Raw genomic sequence first — 10,607 nt, forward strand, 5'->3', positions numbered from 1 at the left:
GTGAAAGCTTGGGACAGAGGGGAGGAAGACATGATGCCTCCCTGGGTAGATTTGCAACCAATGTTGGCTAACTTGACCCACCCAGCGATGGCATGGAACTGCAGGGTCCATGAAACTCTGTGGGGAGCAGCCTATATTACCTAGAAAACCCTCAAGATTTCCATGCACAAAGAAAAGTGGGAATGATAAAAGCAATTCTTGCAAAGGTTTAAAGTTAAACCACAAAATTGAATCACAACTATTCTACTACTGGAGTGATCACAAGTCACCCCACTCAGTCTCCTCCGGACCCATTTGTCAGTAGAGAACACCACGTGATAACTAGGAGCAGGAGTCTTGATTCACGTTCCGTTGATCAGAAAGACAGTAATAGATTTGCAACAAATATGATTGATTAATCTAACTCGCACCAACGTGGCAAAGAGGGAAATGTCTATTTGCTGACATTGCACAAAAATAATGATCAGATTAAAAGAGATTGCATGGGATTGAAGATCATAACAGTACACCTGCAACAGTTGGGACAGCAGGTAGTGTAAAAGTATTTGGCCCTGCAGTTTGCATGGGTGACACTGGCAAAGTCAACATTTATTCCCCAGTCCTAACTGCTCCGAGCTGTGGTGATGAGTCACCTTGATCAGAAAGTGCTTCAATCTTTCTGATGAAGGTGCTTGCACAGTACCTCTGGATTGGCAAGCTCCAGGATTTAGACCCAGCAACAATGAAGGGCCAGCGATATATTTCCAACTCGGGATGGTGTTTGACTTGACCTGCAGGTGGTGGTATTCCTATGCATCTGCTGCCCTTGTCTTTCCTGGTGATAGGGATTGAGGTTTAGGACACAAGTGGGGGGAGTCCCATCATTCTCTTGTGTCTTGTGGATGGTGGAGACTTTGGGGTGGCAGGAGGTAAGTTGCACACCACAGCATACATTGCATCTGACTTATCCTTGAAGCAATGGTACTTATGTGGTTCACCCAGCAGAATTTTCACAGAGATTATTGTGAAAAAGACATGGACGATTTTGTTGTTTTAATTGACAGGTAATCGAAGTAGAGATACAATTTGCTGCAATCGCAAGCAAAGAACAAGTTGCTGGAGGAACTCATTGGAGCCAAAGGGCTGCTCGACATTTCTGGTCAAAGCCCTCCATCAGGCACACAAAGTGACCTGCGTGAATTATGTGGGGCTTTGTACCAGAACAGAACGCATATTGGAGGAGCTAAGGTCCATCTTTGCCACACACCGACTTCCTGAAGAAGTCACTGGTTCACAATTTAGATTGCAAAATGAATCATGAAGAGCAGCGGTGGAAGATCCTGCTTTGTTTCTTACCACCCAATGGGTGAGTGGCAAGGTCTATTCACTCAGTAAAGGAGGCACCCAATTATCTATGATAGGTTGACCAAACGTCACCATCATAGGGTCATGTGATACGAACAGAATTAGACCATTCAGCTCATCAAGTCTACTCCACCATTCAATCATGGCTGATCTCTCTCTCCCTCCGAACCCCGTCCTCCTTCCTTCTCCCCATAACCTCTGACACCTGTACTAATCAAGAATCTATCTATCTCTGCCTTAAAAATATCCACTGACTTGGCCTCCACAGCCTTCTGTGGCAAAGAATTCCACAGACTCACCACCCTCTGACGAAAGAAATCCCTCCTCACCTTCCTAAAGGAAAGTCCTTCAATTCTAAGGCTATGACCTCTAGTCCTAGACTCGCCCACTAGTGGAAACAGCCTCTCCACATTCACTCAATCCAAGCCTTTTACTATTCGGTACGTTTCAGAGGCCCACCCTCATTCTTCTAAACTCCAACGAGTACAGGCCCAGTGCCATCAAACGCTCATCATATGTTAACCCACTCATTCCTGGGATCATTCTTGTAAACCTCCTCTGGACCTTCTCCCAGAGGCAGCACATCCTTCCTTAAATATGGTGCCCAAAATTACTCACAATACTCCAAATGCAGCGCCTTATAGAGCCTCAGCATTACATCCCTGTTTTTGTATTCTAGCCCTCTTGATATAAATGCTAGCATTCGTGAAAATCAACGTGCAGCATTTTTTCTAAACCAAGTTATAATGCCACAATCCACAACAAGATTTATTCATGCTGAAATAGAAAGGTAATGATGCAGTTGAAATGTATTCCAATTTGGAAAGTAAAATGAAAGTGAGAAAATGGGGGCAGCACATTAGTGCAGCAGTAGAGTTGCTACCTTACAGCGCCAGAGACACAGGATTGATCCTGACTACGGGTGATGTCTGAACGGAGTTTGTACATTCTCCCTGTTTCCTCCGGGTGCTCCGGTTTCCTCCCACGCTCCACAGACATACAGGTTTGTAGGTTAATTGGCGTTCTTAAAATAGCTCTGGTAAAAGTCTGGTAAAGAGAGTAACACAATACAAACTGCACGAAGAAGAGGATAGATTTATAGGAATGAGTTTGTGCCTTTAAACCTCCCAGCAGATCAGATATCGGCAGATGGGAAACAATGAAGGTAAACTCATGTTGGAATCCTGTTGTGAAAATGGAGACACCTAACATTGACCACCATTCCTAATGAACCATGTCTGGGGGAAACAAGGACAAGAAGGTTGCCAGATTGGAGAATTTCTGAAATGAGATCAACTATTGTTGGAGAACATTATTTTCCAATGGGAGTCGAGGTGTTACTTGTGTTGAAACTGGTGATTCACTGAATATTGTTGGTTCCTCCAACACCACCTGGTGAATCCACCTCAATACGTGTGGTTAATGCTGCTGCAGCGAGAATGTAGCGTAAACTGGGGACTCTTAAATTTGTTAACCTTGCACCATTTTATTTTGTTAACAATGAAAAAAAGTAGTATGTATTATGGATGATGTAGTGTATGTAACACTGATGATGAACTAAGATTGTTACTGTAAAGTTGCCACCAGTTTCAATAGAAAGTTCAAAAGAAATTTAGCAAAGAGCTTTGTGTTCTTCATGCCTGATGTATATCAGTCTTTATCCTCTGCGATGGTCGCTGCAGGTCAGGCACCCACTGAGAAGACACACATTAGAATATTCTAGATAGACACAAAAATGCTGAAATAACTCTATGGGTCAGGCAGCATCTCTGGAGAAAAGGAATAGGTTTTGGGTTGAGACCCTTCATCAGACTGAGAGTCAGTGAGGGGAAAACTAGAGGTATGGGAAGGTACAACAAAGCAGAGCCTGCATCTAGTTTGGAAATAATCCTCAACGTGGAGTGAGATTTACATCATGCTGTGAAATGCTTTCCACATCCTCCAACTGGAAACTGAATTCCATTCACTTCGGTGATCATTTGTGTACAGCAACCCTTCTCAAATTGCATTATGATCATGATCAGATCATCTATTTTTTGTATGTTGTTTGAGGGCTAAATATCACCAAGAAGAATATAGAGAACAACCCTGTCCTTCAAAATACAGCACAGAATCTTATGCATTCCTCTGAGCGGGCAGGGGGCATCACATTGTATTGTGTCACGCTGAAAATGTGGCACCCTCTGTATACCACACTGGTGTGCCAGCGATGATATGTTATGGCACGGGTTTCTAGATTAAGAGTTGATCAATTTAGTTTAGCTTAGTTTAGTGATACAGCGTGGAAACAGGCCCTTCGGCCCACCGAGTCCATGCCGACCAGAGATCCCCGCACACTAGCACTATCCTACATACACTAGGGACAATTCACAATTATACCAAGCCAATTGATCTACAAACCTGTACGTCTTTGGAGTGTGTGAGGAAACCAGAGCTCCTGGAGAAAACCCACACGGGTCAAGGGAAGAACGTACAAACTCCATACAGACAGCACCCAGAATCAGGATGGAACCCACGTCTCCGGTGCTGTAAGACAGCAACTCTACCACTGTGCCATCGTGCCACCCCGGATGGGAGGTTTGGGATTGGAATGACAAACCAAGAGACGGATTGAGTGAGAGGACAAACTTTTCATTAATAGTTCTGAGGCCATTCACTCTAAAGCTTACGAGGGTTGAAATCCAAAAAGAGAGAAAATTATTCTTTTTCTCTTCAGCGGAGCAGAGCTTTAATAAGATATCATATGGAATCCTGCCTTCGGTTACCGGCATCCAACCAGGAAAAGGTGATATCAACTGAAGCAGTAAAGTGCAATGTTGATCCTGGGACAAAGGTTTAACTCATAATGACAGGTTGCATCAAGCTGATTTATGTTCCATTGAGTTGAGAAGGAGGATCTGACAGGTATGTTTAAAAAAACACCCATATGAACATTAAAAAGCAGGAATGTCTGCTCTGTCATTCAGTAAGATCATATTTTGAATTTTTACATCTGGTGCCACTTTCCTGCAGTAATCCCTTGTCCTCCTTAATATCCAAATCTCTCGAAACTGCCCTGAATATAGCCAGCCTGATCTTCCACAGCCCTGTAGAGGAGCAACATTCAGAATGATAAAGGGCTTTGTTAGAAATGGAGAAACGGATTCATTTGACTGGAGATTTCAGGTCAAAAGGGCACAATTTTAAAATAGCAGACTCGTCATTCGGGAATGAAATCTCTTCTCATGACCACATGGAACTCGACCCCCTGAGAAGCTGTGGCTGCTCCGGATGACGCGAGGCCTTCAGACAGACTGTCGGGTTAGGGCTCTCCCACATATGAGTCAAAAGAGATGAACAATTGTGATGCAGACCAGCCAATATACAACTGCATTGTAGAATATGCTTGAGGGCTGAATGGCCTCCTATACCTCTAGTGAGCCAAGATTTACCGGTTAATCTTGCTTCCGCTGTTAATGCTCTGGGATTTGTACCAAACAGTCACCTTTTAATCCACAGTGGCACAGTCAACATGAAACAAAAGCATAATTAATTATGGCCAGATTGCGTTTAAAACCAGCTCCACTTAATGAAAGAAAGACCCCGGTACCACAGCCAGGCCAAGCTACTGATCGCAAAGTGTTTGGAAACATTTGACGTTCAGAAGTAAGCCAGACAACGTACTGTTTTACATTAACGGTTTCACATAAACACGAGGCACTGAGATGTCTCAAATTGATTAGCAACTTGCAGATTGCCAGATATTACGTTCTGAAGCCAGCCGTGCCTTTATTGATCAGAAATAATTCACATGATGGTGTGGGCCAGTGCAAGGGATTACTGACCCATGACCTTGACCAGGAAGCTCAGCTTATTCCAACATCAGCCACCGTCTCTGTACTCTGCAACCATGGGAACTTAAATATGAACATGCACACTTAACATGTTCCGTGCCAGGTAACCAAAGCAGATCTATCTCTCTGGAGCGCCTGTGCTCATTCCACTGTATGCCCAAATAACATGGTACAACACTGAGATGAGTGGAGGGTTCAGTTATCGTTCAGGACGGGTTCCTACACTAATCGGGACACGCAGTCTGGGCTGCACGCCCAAAGCAGATGTGACCCTTGCTCCTTTAACAGTAGTGCTTCACAGAGACTCGGCGGGCTGGTACACAGTGAAACAGTTAACTAACGAGAAAATAAGCCACAGAAATAGGGCGACGCCACAAACGTCAGATTCACGGCAGACACTGAACTGTCGCTTGAGAAACAGCTAGGCAGCAGACCAGTGCTGAATTATTCACATGCCTTTACTTTCCCTCCGTTACGTAGGGCCTGCTGAAGCAGCCCAGTATTGACAGCCTCCCATGTAAAAGACCGCAGACTTCTGCATTTCATCTCAGAATGCAACATGCTAATGAAAGCCACATTACACATTTAGCCAGCCACGTTCCTTCACAGCTGCCTGCCACCGCCTCTCGCAGACCGGCACCCACCTACCTGTGGAGCAATCTTCTTCAGCAGAGATCCGTGCTGCAACCTTCCCGCTCACTCTCTCTCCTATCCTCCTTTCACATTCCTCCCCTGCCTTCACAAGCCAGTGATGTCAGCGGGTTGGGATTGTGTGACGGAACACAGCCGCCCCCTCTCACTCCATTCACACAAAGAATCTCTTCACTCTCGCCCTGCTATTTCTTGTTCTATTGCAAGCGCTCAGTCTGCCACTGAAACCACACCCCTTCCCCTTCCCTTCCCACCTCCCCTCTGTACAATAACTCTATTTTAACACCGCGGGTGTTAGACCAGCAGTGCCTAACGTTACTGGAGACTTAAGTCGTAATTCCCATCTCGCTGTGCTCCAGTCCACAGACCATCATAGAGATTAAACACTATTGCATTATATACAGTAAGAGGAGTTTCACAATGCACATGACATAGGTTGCAGTGGGAAGATGGGGTATATTTCCTTCATGAATGGTGATCTGCCATTGTTGACCCCCTCCTTAACCTGAATGTCACTGTCCGATCATCTGCTAAGGACCTAAGCCCTTGAACTCCCTCCTTAAAGCTCGAGTCTCCCTTTTCCCAACATTCCTTAAAGTCTGAAGAAGGGTCTTGATCTGACTCGTCACCTATTCCTTTTCTCCAGAGATGCTGCCTGGCCCACTGAGTTACTCCAGCATTTTGTATCGATCTTTGGTGTAAACCAGCATCTGCAGTTCCTTCCTACACATTCCTTAAAGTCTACGTCTTTGACCAAGCTTGGTCATTGGCCTTCTGAGGCTGGCAGCCACGCTAGTTTGATAAAAACACTCCTGCGAACCTCCCTCCGACGTTCGGCTACTTCAAAGGTGTAATGTAATGGAAGCTGTTGACTTTGAGGACAGGGAATGGAGCATACAGTACTCCCAACATCCACATTCACTGATCTTTGGGGAAGGAGGGGAGAAAAAAGGGACGGAGAAAGTGAAACCAAGGATACAGCCTGGATTGAAAAACTAATTCCAAAGCCTGGCATTTTGCCCACACTGAACTCGCCAAATCAAATTAAACTAAACCTAGCAACAAATCTTCAGCAAACTCAGTGTCTGACGAGCAAGACGTCTACTGCAAACTAGAATTACTTTCCAACACTGCCGCATTTCAACTTACTCCAGGTCCTGCCCACCCATCCTCTAGTAGCAAATTGATACTGACCCCACCTCTCTCCAGGGCCTCGCTCTTACCTACTTTACCTTAATATCACCGTACCAGGCTTGGTGTCAAATTTTCAAAATTGGCATGGTCGGGACTTTTTTAAAAACATTATCACAGGCACCTAATCAGTCGTGTTTAATTGCCATATGTACCAACAACAGAACAATGAAATTCTTACTTGCACCCGAATAACAGGCCTTTACAAACAATACATATAAATATTATGCAAAATGAAAATTCAGTCATTTTAACCAGCTTATATATTTTGTTGTTGCAGTGCGATTTACACATCTATTCAGCGCAAGCTCTTTCTGATGTAGAGTTGTAGAATCTTAGTGTGGAAACAGGCCCTTTAGGCCAATTTGCCCACACCGAACATGTCCCATCTATACTAGTCCCACTTGCCTGCATTTGGCCCATATCCCTCTAAATCTGTCCTATCCATGTACCTGTGTAAATGTTTCTTAAACGTTGCGATAGTACCTGCACATGTAGGTGCTCGAACAAGGATAGGAGGATCAGTGAACACTTGTCCCTGGCAGATGTCTACCAGTGTCTGCCATTCAGTTGACTGCACACCTCAGTTTCTGTTCTTAACTGTACAAAAGCACTTCAGCTACTTCCGTTAACTGGAGGACCGTTGAAAGACACAGCAAGCTGTGCGCCTGGAAGTTCCCTTTACAAAGAGTTCAGTTTCTCTGTCAGTGTGGTCTGTGGTTCTACATTTAGTTGCACAAGTTGGCAAAGGTTTGAAATTACATGCTTATCTAGGCTCAGTTTCCTTGCACATTATATCTCTCTGTGACAGTCTCACCCATTGTGGCCACTTGCATGAAAATGTATTCTTAATCAAACTTTGGTTCGAGTGGATTTGAGGGTAGATGACTAAAAGCTCAAAGAAGGGTTTTGTCTTCAGGAAGGAGTGAGGGGCAAGGATGTGGAGAGGTTTAACAAGGGGATTTCAAAGCCTTGGGCTCAATCAATTGGAGGCATGGCTACCAATGATGGGATGAAGGAGATTATGTCTGAATTGGATATGTGAAGCTACCTCAGAATTGCATGAGTTCATGTTCATGTTGTAGGAGCAGTATTGGGCCATTCGGCCCACTGAGTCTACTCCGCCATTCAATCATGGCTGATCTATCTTTCCCTCTGCAACCCCGTTCTCCTGCCTTCTCCCCATAACCTTTGATTTCTTTACTAATCAAAAACCTGTCAATCTCCACTTTAAAAATAGCTGATGACTTGGCGTCCACAGCTGTTTGTGGCTAGGAATTCCACAGATTCACCACCCTCTGACTAAAGAAATTCCACCTCATCTCCTTTATAAAGAGGGAAGTGTGCGAGAGTGATACAGCATGAGAAACAGGCCTTTTTAGCACAGTGACTGTGCCACCCAACAAGCATTTTTTTAAATACACTCCCAACACTCCCATTAATCCCCCTAGATTCTGTCAATCACCAATTTACAGGGGTCAATTAAACTTCCAACTAGCATGCCTTTGGGATGTGGGAGGAAACCAGAGCACCCAGTCAAAACCCACACGGTTGTAGGGAGAATCCTTGAAGGAGGATGCGGAGAAAGAGAATTGTGTGGCTGCAGAATTATTTGAAGACAGGTATGGGAGAACGGAATGGGAGTCTGTGTAAGTCAGTGAACACAGGGGTGTTGGGCTGACATGACTTGGGATGGGTTAGGGAATGGGAAGAAGAGTTTGGGTGAAGATAGATACAAAATGCTGGAGTAAGTCAGCGGGACAGGCACTATTTCTGGATAGAAGGAATGCATGACATTTTGGGTTGAGTCCCTTCTTCAGACTGACTTCACTCAGCCTGAAGAAGGGTCCCGACCTGAAACGTCACCCATCCCTTCTATCCAGAGATGCTGCCTGTCCCGCTGACTTACTCCAGCATTTTGTGTCTATTTTCAGATTAAACCAGTATCTGCAGTTCTTTCCTACAAGAGCTTGGGTGAGATGTAGTCATACTGCCATTCATACCATGGACTCCTTTTGTTCCCTTCAGGGCTACTTAAGTACAGTATGGGCAGAAATTTGAAAGATATGTACTCTCCAAAGAATTAGTCACATAATCTAGGCGGCCATTTCACCGTGCTGCAGGAATCAGGGGCCATGCTTTTCAGATGTTCTGCTGAACTGGGTTCCTGTCATGGCTCTCCGGTGAATGTTAAGCTACCATGGTGCTATTTTGAAGAATAGCAGTGGAATTATTTTCATTGACTAAGGTCAATGAGGTACTTCAATTCAATAATAAACCATCATTCAGGCATGTAGGTACTGGACTCAGATTTATAACAAAATGTAATGCCAAATGGAGAATTATTACCCATGGAGAAAACATACCTGAAAACCTCTACAGATGTGTCCCTCTCTTTTGTGATGCATTGTGGGATTGCAAGGGATCATGGGTATTATAGTTCAAACTCAATCCAGTTCAGTTCTGACTGCCCTAGTATTATCCTGGCAGCCCTGTGCGACTGGGGTGAGGTGTTGGTGCAGAAGAATATGGGTTGGGATGTACATGTCCCTCTATATATCAAGGCTTGTTTGGGGAAAATAAACATTATACCACCCCCCTACTCTCTATAGTCACAACTATGTCCCTCATGTTGTAGCTCAGGACATTCCTGGCTGGAGCCAAAGCTTGAAAGCTCCTAAGCTTAGCTAAATTTACATTCCCCACAATGTTGCACAGATTCATTCCATGAATACCACAGTTGCCTTGTCTTGTCTGCTTGCACATTTCCCTCTTTGCAGGTGCACTTCTTCACCCTCGCGGCACCACACAGTTTCAGATGGAATAAATGTTTGATGAATTAATTGTGCCCCAATCACTTAATTGATCCCAATACCCTCTTCCAAAGGAAGGATCTGGGTTTGTAATGATGTCCTGAACCATGGCATTGGCTCAATGGTAAAGATCGAGGGCTCAAGTTCCACTCCAGGTTGAGTCCACAATCCAGAATGTTTTAGTGCAGCATTGAGGAAATGCTGCATTATCAGAGGTGCTAGCCTTTAGATGAGACCTTACACTGAGCTCCAATCTCCAAAATGGGAGGATCCCTTTGTTCCCTCTTGAAGACCATGGACTTTAATGACCTGCCCTATATTTGTTCCCCAGTTAGAATAATTGAAACAGAACATCCAGGCATTACCATGTCCAGTTTCTGGTTTCCTACATTTCAAAAGTACTTTGTTTCCAGCAAGTAACATGGAACAAGTTGAAGTTGTGAAAAGTGATATGTAGACATAGAAACATAGAAACATAGAAATTAGGTGCAGGAGTAGGCCATTCGGCCCTTCGAGCCTGCACCGCCATTCAATATGATCATGGCTGATCATCCAACTCAGTATCCCGTACCTGCCTTCTCTCCATACCCCCTGATCCCTTTAGCCACAAGGGCCACATCTAACTACCTCTTAAATATAGCCAATGAACTGGCCTCAACTACCTTCTGTGGCAGAGAATTCCAGAGATTCACCACTCTCTGTGTGAAAAATGTTTTTCTCATCTCGGTCCTAAAAGACTTCCCCCTTCTCCTTAAACTGTGACCCCTTGTTCTGG

The 10,607-nt window shown here is 44.5% G+C and overlaps 1 protein-coding gene across 6 annotated transcripts in view; it reads right to left on the reverse strand.

The window, feature by feature from the left end:
* Window positions 1–10,607, reverse strand: part of LOC116971220 (A-kinase anchor protein 2-like) — a 125,215-nt gene that overhangs the window by 45,406 nt on the left and 69,202 nt on the right. Inside the window, exon 1 of one of the 6 annotated variants that reach the window (XM_033018195.1) lies at window positions 5,826–6,186. The exons of 4 other annotated variants lie outside the window; for them this stretch is intronic. The gene's annotated coding sequence lies outside the window, so the exon portion shown is untranslated. Of the gene's footprint in view, window positions 1–5,821; window positions 6,187–10,607 lie in introns of those variants that run through there. One more of the 6 variants, XM_033018197.1, reaches the window with a different exon arrangement.

This window comes from Amblyraja radiata, chromosome 3 (genome assembly GCF_010909765.2).
Source record: "Amblyraja radiata isolate CabotCenter1 chromosome 3, sAmbRad1.1.pri, whole genome shotgun sequence".
NCBI lineage: Eukaryota > Metazoa > Chordata > Chondrichthyes > Rajiformes > Rajidae > Amblyraja > Amblyraja radiata.